The sequence below is a fragment of the Ursus americanus genome, chromosome 1, assembly GCF_024610735.1.
Source record: "Ursus americanus isolate L20-20 chromosome 1, mUrsAme1.1.p, whole genome shotgun sequence".
Classification (NCBI taxonomy): Eukaryota; Metazoa; Chordata; class Mammalia; order Carnivora; family Ursidae; genus Ursus; species Ursus americanus.
In genome coordinates this window covers 107,053,089-107,068,854 of record NC_142127.1, presented here as the reverse complement: position 1 = coordinate 107,068,854, position 15,766 = coordinate 107,053,089, and the positions used below count along the sequence as shown (strand labels likewise).

Genomic DNA, 15,766 nt, shown 5'->3' with positions numbered 1-15,766 from the left:
GCTTAGTTGCAGGGGTGGTCGATTTCTTGTAGGAGATGCAGTGTATGTCTTTTCTCTGTTGGGGCCTGTAATTGATGATTCTTCTGTTGGGGTCTGTAATAGACAATTCCTTTTTTTTTAAGATTTTATTTATTTATTTATTTGACAGAGATAGAGACAGCCAGCGAGAGAGGGAACACAAGCAGGGGGAATGGAAGAGGAAGAAGCAGGCTCCCAGCGGAGGAGCCTGATGTGGGGCTTGATCCCAGGATGCTAGGATCACGCCCTGAGCGAAGGCAGACGCTTAACGACTGAGCCACCCAGGCGCCCCTGTAATAGACAGTTCTTATTGTAATTGACATTGAGTGGTGTGGCTCCCCCATTTACCCTCCCCACTCCAGTTTAATCTGGTTTCCCTTTATTAATTTTCAGTTTCTCATAGTAGACAGACTTGGGAAATAATCACGAATATGGACATTTCCAGTTCAAATAAATATTCAAATAAGTATTTACATGATTTTTACTTCAATGTGTATCTTATGCCAAAAATCATCATTCTTAAGGATGTTAACTTGATGACCTGATTACCTATATGTTACCATTTAACATTTTTGGAATAACAATGCTAACATTATCAGGATATATCCATCTCATTTGGAATATGCTGTCAAATTGTGTTTAGTTACCTTTTCCCTGATGTTTATGCCACCAATGTGACGTTGTTAGATTTGTTTCAATATTTTTATTGAAGTATTTTTTTATTGAAGTATAATAAACATTGAGAGCAATGCAAGTCCTTAGTGTATATGGATCAATGCATTATCACTAACTGAACCCATCCATAGAACCAGCATCCAGATAAAGAAACAGGACATATTTTATTTCTAGAGTTTGTACTTCTCTGATTTATATGGTACCAGAAAAACTGTGAATGGTGGTTATGGCTTCCATCCCTTCCCCCTCCCTTCTAGTTGTGTGTGTGTGTGTGTGTGTGTGTGTGTGTGTGCAGACGCACTGCATTTCTGATTCTTAGGGGAAGGTAGCATACTCTGCACCTGCTGTCCTCTGTTGCCTTTGTTATTAACCGTATACCCTGGAGACCACACGTACTAGTTGTGCAAGTCTCTCCCATGCCTTTTGTGCTGCATGTTCTTTCAATTGCACGGATATAGCATGATTTGTTCTATCTGCCTCCTCCTTAATGAAGTTGTGGTTGTTTCCAGACTTTGTTACCTTTGTATTTCTTACTGTTTCTGCTGCTACCCTTCTGTGTAATCAATCCTTCCTTCACACGGTAGGTAGAATCCATTCCAAGTAGCTGTCTGTTGTCTGCTTGGAGTTGGCCTCAGTGGGTACTCCTGAGTCTGGGACTGCCATGCTCGTCTGGACCCTGCCGGGCTCCCTGTGAAGCCATAAACAGGTCATCTTTGCCCTATATCCCTCTTTGGTTCTTGCTGATTTTCTAATAGTGGGGTCAGCCTTTTGTCGTTGCTCTGCCCACCTTTCTGTCGTGACAGGTGAGATGTCTTGATTGCTGCTCCCCAGATGCTCTGGCAGCATGGTGGCCTGCTCTGAGTCCAGGATATAGAGTAAAATGTATCTGTTTTGGTCTGGACATTGGACTTGTATTAGTACATCTTTATGTTGAATTAGTTTTGGGGGGGGAACAGCTATATCAGCAATTCTTTAAATCTAAAAGTGAGGTTCACTCCCTAGAGCAGACTCAGAAAAACAGTACTGGAAGAGATAACGGAGTCCCACCTCCTCATATGACAAATGAGAAAACAGGCCAAGGGAAGAGATGTGACATGTCCAGTGTCACCAAGCATGTGACACAGTTTGAGTATCAACCAGGACCGAATACCCTGGACAGGAAAGAATTTGAAGACTTGATTTTTCTGATGCTTGTTTCTTTATAGAGAAGCATTACATTTCCATCTGGATAGGACTGGTTCCAGTTCCTAGGTATTTCTACCCATGGCTTGAGCTAACTTTGTATCTCTGGCATAATGTTTTATAAGTACAAACTAAGTTCAGTCTAGCTCATAGACCTTTCCTGTGTAGATTGTAGGAAGAAAAAACATTTTCCAAGTAGAAGTTGTTGCCCTTAGAATTATTTTGTTTCTTATAGTTTTAATGGGATTTATAGTCCGGAGATCAAAAGTATTTTTTTTAACTGTAGGACTGAGGGGGGCAGGTACTGCCAGAGCCGTCCTCTACAGGTATTTGGTCCTTGTCCTGCCCCTTCTGTCCTTTTCCACACCACCTTTCGCTGAGGTGGGACTTGCTGTGGCCCCCAGTGTATTGCTGCTCTGACATCTGTTACCATGGCATTCAGAGGCACAAATGACCCACGGGTCACAGGATCCATTTCCACCTAGAAGCAGTGGTTGGCTCGTTTAACAAAACAATTTTAGATACAGAGGAGACCGTGAGGAGTGGTCTAAGCAAGTGGTTGGCACATGCAGGTGTGCCTGGTGAGAGCAGCTGGGCCCAGTTTGTTGGGCGCAAGTCCCTTGAGGCTTGCTCACTCTCAGAGGCATTTTTCTTTATGCTGAGATGAGATGTGTCTCTGCAGTCTCTCCCTGTCCCTCACTTTTCCTAGCTGTGCGTGCTGGGAGCTAGGCAGAGCTCACACCTTCTGTACTGTTCTCCAGGTACGTAAAGACAGTCTGGGGTACCTTCCCATTCCCAGGGGCTTTACAGGGTTGGTATAAGGCCTCCTTTTCTCTGTAATCAGCTGTCCCTCACAGGGAAATGAACAACAAAGAAGGCTTACTTCAGACTTCTTGCTGATACCATGGTCTAATAAAACAGCAAAGAAAATAATTCTTGTGACCCTGCCTTTTGGTAATTTGTAGTAGGGAATGCTGCTTAATAGTACCTCTTTGTTTCCCTCTCCAAACAGAAGTATCCGTGGAAAAAGTAAGGAGCATCGTACAATACAGAGCTGTCCCTCTCCTGCAGCTGAGTCTCAGGAGCACTTAGCCTATGTCTATCTGTAATTTCTAAACCTGTTAAAACACACTTTTTTTTGGTAAGTGGTATAAGAAATATATGCTGTTTTTACATGTGCTCACCTCCTAACTTAATACAGTTGCTGCTTTTTCAAGTCCATCGGTACAGTCCCCCCTCCTCTACCCAGCTCCAAATGGTGGTGTTTCCTGGTGCCTGGCTCTGTGCTCCCTGTTCTCTATTCTCAGTGGCTTGGATATCCTACAAGTAGCAGATCACAGATACTTTATGCACATACAAACGTGTTTCTCTCTCTAACACAGCTGGTTACATACCGATGTAATACAGAGCTGCCCCTCGCTCGTAAGTTGACATGGACACAGGCTGTATGGTTGAGGGAGGGACGCTCATTCACTCCCCAATCATAGGTCCAGGGCTGAGAACTTGTATCTGAGGGTCTGCTGACTGGATTCTACATAATCTCTTCTTACATGAACCAGACTCCTACTGTGTTATCTAGGGCATTCAGCATCAGTTTCTTATTTTTAAGTGGATCAAGAACTTAAGACACAGAGCAATTAGAATGTCAGATTCCTTGAGGTTTTTAAGAATTTTTCACCTAACTGACATAATTTTTTTTAAAGCAACCTGCCCTTACTGAGAATTTCAGTGTGATAAATTTATTTGTAGAATCATTTCACTATTCTTTCCTTATTTTGCATTCTTAAATTATGTGGTTACATTAATAAGCAGGACTGGCACAAACAGGTTTGGGAGCAAGTGTGCACCATCGCAGGTGGGAGCTGGAGTTCTGGGCGTGCTGGAGACGGTCCCCGAGTGGAGGGGAGGGGTGGCATCCTTTCTTGGTTTGCTGGTGGTGGGAGACCTGCTCACTCGCAGGTCCATTATGAGACTTCATGTCCCACCATCATTTGTTTACCCAGCCCCCTGCTAGAAACAACACAAATGTCCAATCTTTTGCTCCTGCCAAAGGACCACAGTGTTTGTTTCTCTGCACTTATGTGAGCACATGTGGGAGAGGTTCCAAGAAGTAGAAATTACAGTCAAAGAATATTTGTATTTTAAGTTACAATATATCATCAAATTGCTTTCCAAAGAGATCACATCAGTTATTCCTCCAGACACACCGGTTTTCCTGTACCTTTTCTGACGCTCATCAAATTTCATTTTTGCCAAACTGAGAGGCATAATGTAGGATCTCCTCCCACTTGAAACGTGCATTTTCTTTTGTACAAATCAGATGTTTCCTGCATCTTTGTAAAAGATGTTTGTATCTTTCGCCCTTTTTTCCGGGTTGTTAGTGGGTTGTTGGAGTCCTCGGAAGGAATGCTGTGCGCTAAACTTGGTCACGTCTTTCCCGGAAGCCTTTGAGACAGCTCCCTGTGTCACACACTCCTGGGCGTTTGTGGCAGAGGAGACCCTTACAACAGACAAAGTAGCCATTTTGTATTCCTTCCCCTAATCTAAATTTATTCATTTTAAATAAGAAATTTGTAGTAAATTGATTTGGGACTTTTTAAAAAAGACTGATATAGAGTTTATTAGTAAGAAAAACCTTCCTGTCAGATTCCATTTCTGCTTTGGATTGGAAAACCAACTGTGTAGCACCATTGTTCAGTAAGAGTTTTCTATACGATTTAAAAATTTCTACTATCCATCTTAAAAGTGTAAAAAGAAACAAGTGACATTAAGTTCAGTAACATATTTTGTTTAGCTCTGTACATGCTTCATCATGTAATCAATACAGAGTCATCTGCAAAGTGTTTTTCCTTGTGTTTTCCACATGAAGTCTTCAACATCCAGTGTGTATTTCAGACTCAGAGCACATGTCAGTTGGGACTAGCCATGTCTCAAGTGTCAGCAGCCACATGTCACCAGTATTTGCTGGCCAGCATGGCTAAGGGGCAGTTTTCCTTTCATTTCTATGGAAATCCATTAATTTACCCTTTGGAACCTAACATCGTCCTGTTTGCTTTTTAAAAAGTTGCAAGGTATGGGGGTCCCTGGGTAGCTCAGTTGGTTGAACATCCTACTCCTGGTTTTTGTTCTGGTCGTGATCCTGGGGTCATGAGATCAAGCCCCATATCAGGCTCTGCGCTCAGTGGGGAGTCAGTTTGGGGTTCTCTCTCTCCCTCCCCCATCCCCCCCCCCCCGTTCTTACATGCTCTCTTGCATGCTCTCTTTCTCTAAAATAAATAATCTTTCTAAAAAAAATAAAATTAATAAAAAGAGTTACAAGGTGTGTTTATGTGAACCATGTTCTTGAATTAGGCTCTGAAATGCTATTCTTTCCTCATCTGTATAAAGATACAACGGTTATTTACATATTTGTGAAATTAGTGGAGTACTACATTAAATGTATTTGTTTAGTGGAATTAAATGTTAATATTCCCATACAGTGAGATGGCTAGCTACCGTAGGGCAGTTGATCTTCCTTGATCTTTTTAACAATTGACAAAGGCCCCAAGGGTTTACAAATGGGAAACCTGTAAAAGTTGAGAGCTTAAATGACTCGCCACGGTGACCCAAATAGGATCTGAGCAAGACTCCAAACTTCCTGGTCCTCACCACAGGTGTGGTGTTCTGCATACAGTCTGTCCTCGCTGTGGATGCCTGTGATGACTTAGCTGACACTTAGGTGGAAGAGAAAGACAGGAAATCTAATAGCAGGGTCACTGAAGAACACTCCGGTCCCCTTTCTGGTGCTTCCTGAAGAGAAATGGAACTGGTGCGGCACAGAGCGGTGCGACAGAGACCGCAGCCTGAGGCCGCTCGCTTCCCTCCCCACCGGACTGGGACGGCTGCACTGTAGGGAGCAGGGCTGCCATGATGATGTCCTACAGGAATAAATACCGTTTCTGAGCCAAGGGAAGGAACCTAGTTTTGATGTGTTCAGTGTTAGAATATGCTCCCGGTCAACCTGCCACTACAGTTTATAGTCAGGTAAAAATAAGCTGAATCATAAAAGGAGTTTATTAGTATATTTTTGAGCTATCAGGAGGGATGAAAACATACTCTTCTTTGCCCAGACCCGACCACCACACTCGGTGTGGGAGAGCAAACCGTGCGAAACACGCCCATCCCTCAGCGCCAACCTCTCACAGGATCACAGGGCCTCTGAGCAAGGGTCAGGCCTGAGTGGCCCCCACAGCGTCAGAGGTGTCCTGTGGGCCAGTGTTCTTCCTGACCCCCATCAGCACGACTCCACTGAGTCCCGTCAGGTCATTAGCTAAAGCAAAGAAGGTAAGTAGCCTAAATTACACACTTTTATCCGTGTTTATCCATTGACGGGGTATTGTTGGCTGTTGCTGACAGTGTGCTGTGATGACAGCGTCCTTGTCTATATTTCCCTTTACTCACACAGGAAAACTTTTTTCCAAAAGTGGACACCTACAAGTGAGATTGTTGGGGCACCTGGCCGGCTCAGTCGGTGGAGTGTGTGACTCTTGACCTCAGGGTTGTGAGTCTGAGCCCCATGTTGTGTGTAGAGCTTACTTAAAATCTTCAAAAAAGATGTAGAAAGTGGGATTGCTGTCTCATGGTGTTTGCATCTTTAGCCTCAGCAGGCCTTGTGAGTGGTGTGAAGGAAGGACTTGCGCTTTTTCCTCAACTAGAGAACCAGTTTTTGCAGAGGCATCAGTCGTAGTTCGTCCACAAGTTCACCTCTGATAAAAGTGACAGCTGTCTGTCAGGATGTCTGTGTCGGCTGCCTCCCATCTGCTGCACTGTTCTCTGTCCCTGCACCAGTACCCACTGTCTGAGTTACTGTAGCTGTGAAATCTGAGTATTCGGGACGGCACGTTCTCCCTGCCTTGTTTTCCTCAGAGCTGTAGCTGGCTGTTCATGGCCTCCGATCTTTTGTATAAGATTTGTTGAATAAATATGATGTAAATGTTCTAAAAGTTGTATGCAGAAATATTGTTACACGATACAGTATTATAAAGATGGTACGTAGAAATATTGTCTAAATAAAAATTGCATAAAATCTGGTTGTGAAATTCCACATGCACACGTACCTGCACACCCCTTTTGAGGTTTAAGCTACATTTGCATGAATTTCTAGTCTGATTAGGGGAGAAATACAGTCTTTCTAATTAAGTCTTCCTAGATAGGTGGACATGGCATTTCTCCATTTATTTTTAGGTCTTTTCTGTATTTTGACAAAGGTTTTTAGAACCGTGTCTATAAATCCTATTGTTTTCTTATTAGATTGACTTCTGATGTTGTTTGCTGGTGTTTTGGAACATGTTTGATTTTGTGTACTGATTTTGTTCCCAGAAAACTTTGAGTCTAATAGTGTATCCATAGCTCGTCCTGGATCTCGTACTTGGACAGTCGTACAGCCTGTGAGCGCCGCCATTTGTTGTTTCTAGTTCTCGTACATTTCTTCTTCTTGCCCTCCTGCCCTGGCTAGGATCTCAAGTGTAGGTTCGAATAGAGAAAGCTCTCAATTGCAACCCTGTTGGTCTTCGTGATCCTAAAGTGAACGCTTCTAATAAGGGCTTCTGGTAGGCACCTAACATTTAGCTAGGGAAGTGTCCTTGTATTTGTCCTTTTTACAAAGAATGGGCAAGTTATATCAGATTCTTTATTTGAGTATTGTGAGGTGATGAGGTCGTTCTTGCCGTGGTGTAATATTGTGGTGAATTACTTTGTCTTTTCTTTTCTTTTTTAAGTAGGCTCCAAAGCAGGGCTTGAACTCACGACCCTGAAATCAAGACCTGAGCTGAGATCGAGAGTCGGACCCTTAACTGACTGAGCCACCCAGGCACCTCTACTTATTCTTTCTAATATTGCACCACCTTGCATTATTGGAATAAAATGGACATTATCATTATATATTCTTTTGACTTTCTAGATCAGTTTGCTGGATTATTAAGTATCTAGATGAAATTCATACATTCTTTCCTCCTGTTATCCTTGTCTGGGAAATACTAAAGTCTCCTAACTTTGTGAGTGAGTTGGTAAGAGAATTTTTCAGGGCTTCCTTACAAAAGCATGTGGGCCTGTCTCTCTATTGAGATCTTTATATTTATTTCTTTGAAAATTGGGGAGGTTTGATTATATAAACTCCATTTCTAACAGACTCCGTTTGGGTGACTTGTTTTTCTGAAGTTGCCTGTTTCCTCTGTTTTCAAGATGAGTGTGCGTGCGCGTGTGCATGCACGTGTGTGTTCAAGTTGGTTTTTTTTTAAGATTTTATTTATTTGAGAGCGAAATCACAAGCAGTGGGGGAGGGGTAGAGGGAGAAGCAGACTCCCCACTGAACAGGGAGACCTACTTGGGGCTCCGTCCCAGGACTGTGGGATCATGACCTGAGCCAAAGGCAGATAGTTAACGACTGAGCCACCCAGGCACCCTCAGGTTTTTGATAATACTTGTCTTAGTAGAGTTCTTGTATGATTTTTCAGAGTCTCTGCTGTGGCTGTAGTTTTGACGCCCTTAAATTCTTAGTATTGCATGTTCATACCTTTTCTTATTTTTTTCCCCCCATTGGCCATTTTTTTGCAGAGATCTAACTGATCTTTTTAAAGACTCTGCTGTCAGGTGCATTTATTCTCTCGAGTATGTCTCATTTCATTAATTTCTTATCTGTATTAATTTAAATTTTCTTTTGATTTATTTTGTTCTAATTGCAGGAGAGGATGATTAAATTTTTACTTTTTCCTCTTCACTAATATGATGACTTAAGGCTGTAAACTTGTCTCCAAACAACACTCTGGCTTGATTCCACAAGTTTGGATATATAACTGCTTATTGTTTAGTTCTAAATATTTTCAGATTTCTTCTTTGACCCATGAGTTATTTAGAAGCAAGTTTTTAAATTTCCAGTCTTCTTAAGATTTTAAGTTGACTCCTAATTGATTGCATTGTATTTAGAGAATGTGATGCTGTTAATTCTTTGCCATTTGTTTTTGTTTTGTCCTAGCTGCTGGCCAATTTTTATAAAAATTCTATTATTAAAAAGGACGTGTCATTTCTAATAATTGGGTGAAGGATTACATAAATCCAATAAAGTAGGTTTATTAGCTACATTGTTTTAATTTTCTGTACAGTTTTAATCTTCATAATCTGTGTTACCAGAAGAGCTGAGTCTGTCTTTGTCCCTAACGCTAGATATGTCAACTTCTAGTAACCTTCCTGTTCTTACTTTATATATTTTGTAGCTGTGTTATTAGATATGTACATAATCAGAATTGACTTGGACTTTTTAATCTTGACCTTCTTAGTTCTTACTCTACAGACTACTTTGCAGGAAATTAACATGGCTAGCTCAGCTTTCATTGGTTAGGACTTGCCTGGACTATTCTTCCTTCCCTTTACTTTCAGCCTCTGTGTCCACTGGTTTAGGTGGCTGAATTAGCCTTTAGCGGGATTTTGTATTTACATGAGATTATTACCACGTCTGGATTCATTTCTTCCATCATATTTTGTGCTTCATTCGCCTTGCTTGTCTTTTACTTCTCCTGCTTCCTATTCTGTTTTCTTTTTTCATCTCTCTTAGTTAATAATTACTAATACAAAGTAACGTAACTGGTAAGTAATCATGTATATTGTAGTGAATACTTCTGAACCTACCACCTAACCCAAGATCTAGAACATTGCCAGTAACTTCTGTTGAATGAGAGTTTGTTTGTGTGATTTGAAAGTTAAAAATTGTGCTTTCACTAGATTACCTTTAAATTTGTATCATTAATTCAACAAGGGCTAAAACTAGTATTTCTAACCTTTTCTCAGATAATCTGAAATATTCCAACTTCAGTTTCTTCCTTTCACCTTATATTTTGTTGCTGCTTACAATTTTAATTATATTTTGTATTTTAATTTCCTCCAGATTTTATTGTTATTAGTATGAGCTCAGTGCTTGTTTCACTTTATCTGGGTTGCTGGTCTGTTTGTCAGTGACCCTCCTGGCAGGACCCTCTGGCTCTCGCCGCCTTCTTGCTGGAGCGTGTCCTTCAGTGGTTATCTCAGCAGCCATCCAGTAGTAGGAATGGCTTCTCTTGGTCTGAATGTGTCTCTTTCACTCTTGTCCTGAAATGAGAGAAAGGGTTCTGAGTTGACAGGTCCATCTTCAGCATAGTTCACAGGTGTCAGTTGGTTGTCCTCTGGTAGGCCCTCTGCTGTCTCCTGGTGCTCCTCTGGAGGTGACCTTTCTCTTCTCTAGTCGCTTTTAGGTGCTACTCTTGTCTTTGGCATTCTGAAGTTTCACTGCAGGGTGTTTCAGGGTGGATTCGTTTAAATGATGCCTCTAGCTACCTGTTCTGTCTCTTGCGTGTGGGGGGGGTATCGTTACATTCTAGAATTTTGTTTTACTAATACTGCTTCTCTGTTCCTTGCGATTGCTTCTTTCAAAACTTCTATTAGACATATGTTTGACTTCCTCATTCTCTTATCTATAGTTCTTTTTTTTTTTTTTAAAGATTTTATTTATTTGAGAGAGCAAGCATGTTCGAGAGGGGTGGGGGACAGAGGGAGAGGGAGAGAGAATGTCAAACAGACTCCCTGCGGAGCGTGGAGCCCAAACCAAGAGTCAGAGCATAACTGACTGAGCCACCCAGGGGCCCCTCTTATCTCTAGTTCTTAACCCTTTGTGTTTGTTCTATCTTTTGATTGTTTTTTTAAGGCCAGCTTTATGTCTTCTATCTCTTATCACTTCAGGATTTTTTTTACAGTCTCAATCTGACAGTTTTGTCATCCAAAGCTCAAGACTAATCCAATTTCAGTTTTCTTATTTTTTGAATTTTGGACTTACAGCCTCTCTACAGTGTGGGTAGGTTTTTGGATATCATTTGTAGCCTGGTATGAGGTTTATTTTCTGCTGAGTGGGGTTGCTTTCTGTTTTGCTAATTCCTAGATTTGGGCTAAGGGGTCTTGGAAAAATGGGACTGTAAGGATTTGAGCCCTAAATCTTTATTGAGTGTTAGTCCATGGCTGCTTGTGCTCAGGACGAGCTCCTACCACCTGGTAAAACAGATTGGAAAGTCTCTGTGCTGGTGGGTTTGTTTTCTTTCTTCTTTTTTTCCCCCCCGATTGGCCTACCTTCTGTTGAGAGTTCTTTTGAAGGTCACGGCTCTAAGGGGCTGGGGGATGCTGTTCTAACCTCTCACCTGGAGCAGACCCACATCTTCTCCCATCTCCCCTTGAGGGCTGAAAATCCAAATGTCACAGACTGATGTTCACTTTTTGAGTAGCCATAGGGGGTGTCCTCACACATTATCTGGTGTGACTGTTGCTGGACCCAGCCCTCTCAAGTCTGCCTTTGCAAACTATTTGTTTCAATACACTGATGCTTGCTGGGAAGAAAAGCTGTTCATAATTATCAGCAATGACGCATCCTGGGACGGTTTGTAGCACAAGTTCAGCATTTGATTTTACAGCCTCTTGTTAACTATGTTTTTTAACGTCTTTTAAAGCCTTCTGTGCACCAGCTACCGTGTGAGCCTCTGACTGTGGTGACTTCCAAGCTTCATTAGAAGTTACTTGACAGTTGACCTGCCAGCTGTTCAGTAATCCCTTCCCTCTTCCTCCCTCTTTACCACCCACCCCCCCCCCACACACACACACACGGTGCTGAGACTTCAAAAACAAAACAACAAAACACACTTGTCTGAGCTGCTGATTGGTTAGTCCCCATGGAAGGACTACCTGCAAACACTAACCACATAGTAAGAGACGCTGAAGAGCTTGGTGCTTAAAGGGGTTCTTCCAAGTCTAAGGAGGTGCCACCCTAGGAACTTAGGGCACTGCTTTGACAATGATGTCCTTAGCTCTAAGGGGTGGATTTTTTACCGCCTCACATGGTTTCTCTCCCCCCAGTGATGTCATGAGGGGTTCCTGCTGGCTGGGCTGGGCTTCTCCCCTGGCCTTCAGCTTGCACACACAGTTGCCTACTTGACATCAGCACTTGACCATGCAGTGGGCATCTCACGTCACATTCCCAAGGCAGGTTTTTGCATCACACTCCCCCCTTTCCAGTCTAGTCTTCCTTCAGTGTCCCAGTCTCAGTGCAGGCAGCCAAGAACCTCCCTGCCATTCTTAATGATTGTCATGCTCTGTGTCCAGTTAACGAGGATCTTCTTGGTGCTACCTCCCAAGTCGGGCCACCTAGTTCAAGTACCATTGCCAACCACAACCGAAAGCTGGTGTCCTCTTCAAACTGAACAACTGCAGTGGCCCAAGTCCCCCTCCTCTCCCCCACATACTTCGTGTTCCACTGAAAACGTACATGTAGTCATGCCTTCTGCCACTTCAAACTCCCCGTCACCCTCCCAACCTGAGCCGCACCTGTCTGAGAACTGCAGGCTGTGCTGACCAGGCTCAGGGCTTCCTGTTGAAGCTGACCTGGCTGTACCCACAATCCCCGATGTGCCCCTCCCTGCCTCTTGCCCTGTGTGGCCCCACGTATCTGTGCTGCACTCTCATAATGCATGCAGGATTCTGCCAGTGACACTTCATCAGAGGTACAAACTAATGTGCACAGAGTCCTGCGCTGGACCTGTGCCCTTGATTTCAAAAAATGAAACAGTGCAATGGTTTATTGTACAAGGAATGCAAGCCTGATCAGCCATGCTCACCCTCCAGGGCAGAGGCCCCTTGAGGGTAGGGATTTTCTCTCCTGCTGGATCTGGGGTTGGGCACACAGTAGGCACACCCATTCTTACCTCCATGCGGAAATAATGCACTCTTTTTTTTTTTTTTTTTTTTTTAATGAAGAGGGGTCTTCAAACTGCTAGCCAGGGAATAGGGATATTTTGTGGAGGTGAGGGACATGATGAACTGAGCCACACGGGAGCGGGAGGGAAGGAAACTCTGTGCTCCGAACTCTGGGGCATGGGCTGTTCGCAGGGAGTTTGGTGAGGCTGGAGCGAGCTGTCGTCCATCTATGTGTGGGGGAGTTGTAGATGGGGAGGGGGCAGCAGTTAATTTCCTTTGTGTTGTCCTTCGCGGTCTCTTGTTTCTTTTTTGGGTGGGGAGGCGGTATTTGGTGACCTGGCTTCCAGAGCGGGCTCGGCCGGCCGGTGCGGGTCTCCCCGCTGCGTTCCGGAGGTGGTGTGGGGTATGCATTTCTCAAGTCTCCGACCCCACCACTCACCCTAAAAGCCACTGAGCTCTTCCAGAGTTGGGCCCGGATCCCTGGCTGCTCGCCCCTGCGCGGCGGGGCGGGGGCCGCGAGTGGGGACCCCGCGGGGGGCGGCGGGGGCGGGGCGTGGGCGCGGCGGCGGCGGCGGGGGCGGGGCGAGGCGGGGCGGCCGCCGCCTGACGTGTCTCGGCGGGATTGGAGCCGCCGCCCTATATAGCCGCGGGGGGCCCGGGCGCCGGCCTCGGAGCGCGGCCCGGCTTCTCCGCGGCGGGCGGCGAGCGGACGGGCGCGCGGGCGGCGGGACGGCGGGACGGACGGGCCGACCCCCGACGAGTGAGCGCGGGACGGAGGGGTGGTGGGCCGGCGCGAGCAGGGCGGGGGGCGCGCGGGGAAGTTGGGGCGCGGGGCGGGCGGGGCGCGGGCTGCCGACGTGGAGCGCCGGGCGGGGGAGGGGCCGGGGCCGCCTCCCCCCCTTTCCCCCCCGCCGCCAACCGGGCGCCCCCCCCCCCCCCCGTCCCCGAGCGCCCCCTCCCCTTCCGCCGCCCGGCCGGACCCGGGGGGCGGCTACGTGTCACCACTGCGCATGGGCCGCGGCGCCGGCTTGGGAAGAGTGAGAAACTTTCCCGAGCCGTGGCGCCGGCCCGCGCGCCCCCCCGCTGCACACACACACCCGCGCCTCCCGCGGCGGAAGCCCCTCGGGGTCCCCCTCTCTCCGTGCCCCCCCCAGCCCCCTAGCCCGGCGCGGGGGAGGGGCGGCCGACCTGGGGCTCCGGCCGGTGACGTGGGCGTCCGGCCCTCGAGCTGCCCCCTCCCCCCCTGCGCCCCTCCCCCCGGCCCGGACTTGAGGGGGGGTTGCTGGGGGTGCAGCGCGGGTCCCGAAGGGCAGGGCCGGGGCCGGGACAGCGGCAGGGCCCGTGCAGGCCCGGCCGCACCTCCACCTGCTGCCCGCCTGCGTGGTTGGGTGGGCCTGCTGCCCTGGGGGGCTGCAGCGCAACTTGGATGCACCCCAGGGTTCGCGCACGAAAAATACATTACGGAAAAATACCGAATTTGGATGAAAGGCGGGGAGGCCCAGCGCGTTACTGCCCCTTTAAGCCTGTCCCCGCCCGCGGGCTCGCGTGGCCTGTGGGAGGGCCTGCTGAGGTGGCATCTGCGAAAGTTCCTCCTGCGGGATGGGTGCCGACTTCCAGAACTTAGTGGAGCCGCTCACCTGGCCCTCGTGGGGGGGCCTCGCTCGCATGGGGGCTTTGTGAACTTTTAGCCCGTGGGAAATTTGTTTTTGTTCTTAAGTTCAGCTTGTGGGTCTTGAGAAGTACTTTGGGGGAAAAAATTCCTTTGCAGGTTTAGTGTAGGGATAAAAGTAAATAGTTTTAATTTTGGAAGAAGAGGAAAGAGTCCTGGGTTTCCACTGGAGGTTTTTAATATTCTCCATATTCAGTCCTGTCTAATTAATGTGAAGCAGGGAGATTCTCATTAGGTGGCTGAGATAAGGTTCTTTCTGTACTGTTACTTCTTCGCAAAGATCTTTCCTTTTGAAAATGTAAGTGGCAGAACGTCACAAGGGAGTCCAGTAATTCTGCTAGAGAAGGAAAGTTCTTTCTTTAGAGATTTTCTTGTTGTATGTTTGTGACGACCAAGCTTCAGGTGCAGCCCACAAACATTGTGACTTTGTGTCTCTCCCACATGATAGTCAGGGGTACTTGACAGTCCCTTTGCGTCTAGTTGCATTTGCTGCACAGTTATATTTTGAGATGTGCCCCCCCCCCACCGTGGACATTTACACTCTGAGAAATAAGACTTAAAGTCCACGATGAGAACAGTTTGAGATTTGCTTTGAGCGAGTGGATCTGAATGCTTTCTGCAGGGAAAGTAACCAAAATGAGGAAGGGACTGGAGCAATCTTGGGAAGAACTGGAGGAGAAAGGCTTCACATGTCTGAAGCAGTCTTGTAGAAAAGAGTGGACTTGTTCTCTGTGGCAGAAGTGGGGCAAGAAGTTGTAGATCTTGGCACTACATGAGGCAGAGCACTCTGACAGCTGCGCAGAGGTGAAGCGGGGCTCCCTTAGAAAGCCGCGCAGGTCCTGTCTGGTGGTGTTCAAAGATTGCAGTCGAGTGGTGCCTGAGGTCCCTTTCCAACCTGATTTGAGTAGTGTTGTTGGAGTAAGTGAGGAACCGCGATAGCATGTGTTTGGTCTCTATTGCTTGATAATGGGACCTGGGTAAGGTCTCCTAAGAACTTAAGATAGCAGTGATCACTGGTGAGGTCGTGCAAGGACTCGGTGGAGTGGGAGTCATCTTGTTGTCTGTGAAGGCAGAGTGAGGGCTGGTGGGGAGCAGATTTGGGTGGGCATAGAGCTGTGGGGGGACAGTTCTTAGGTACCGCTTTGTTGAAGTGGAGGCAGGTAGCCCGTCATGCTGAGAGCATGTTAGGAGGGCTGATATTGGCCTGTTACAAAATCTTAGCCCAGAGCCTCAGGTAGAGGGAGGTTTGCATTTACATATGCATTATCAAGTATGTGTTTAAAGTGGATTCTTAAAAGATAGGGTTTTGAGAAGCTTATAAGAAAAAGAGAAGGCTTATTAGATGATATCAGAGCCCCAGGTGTTAACTCTGCTGCTTAATGCAATCCATTCATTTCCAGCTGCATAAACTGCCATTGGAAATCTGGGGACTAGAGACCCAGTGTATCCTGTCAAACAAGTCTGGAGTTTCTGGAAGTCCACTTT

At 46.2% G+C, this 15,766-nt stretch overlaps 1 protein-coding gene across 7 annotated transcripts in view; it reads left to right on the top strand.

Annotated features, from left to right (window-relative positions):
• Positions 1–15,766, top strand: part of HDLBP (high density lipoprotein binding protein) — a 71,377-nt gene that overhangs the window by 18,475 nt on the left and 37,136 nt on the right. For 2 of the 7 annotated variants that reach the window (XM_045795864.2, XM_045795861.2), the window contains exon 1: positions 13,242–13,372. The exons of the other annotated variants lie outside the window; for them this stretch is intronic. The gene's annotated coding sequence lies outside the window, so the exon portion shown is untranslated. Of the gene's footprint in view, positions 1–13,241; positions 13,373–15,766 lie in introns of those variants that run through there. 7 annotated transcript variants of the gene reach the window in all.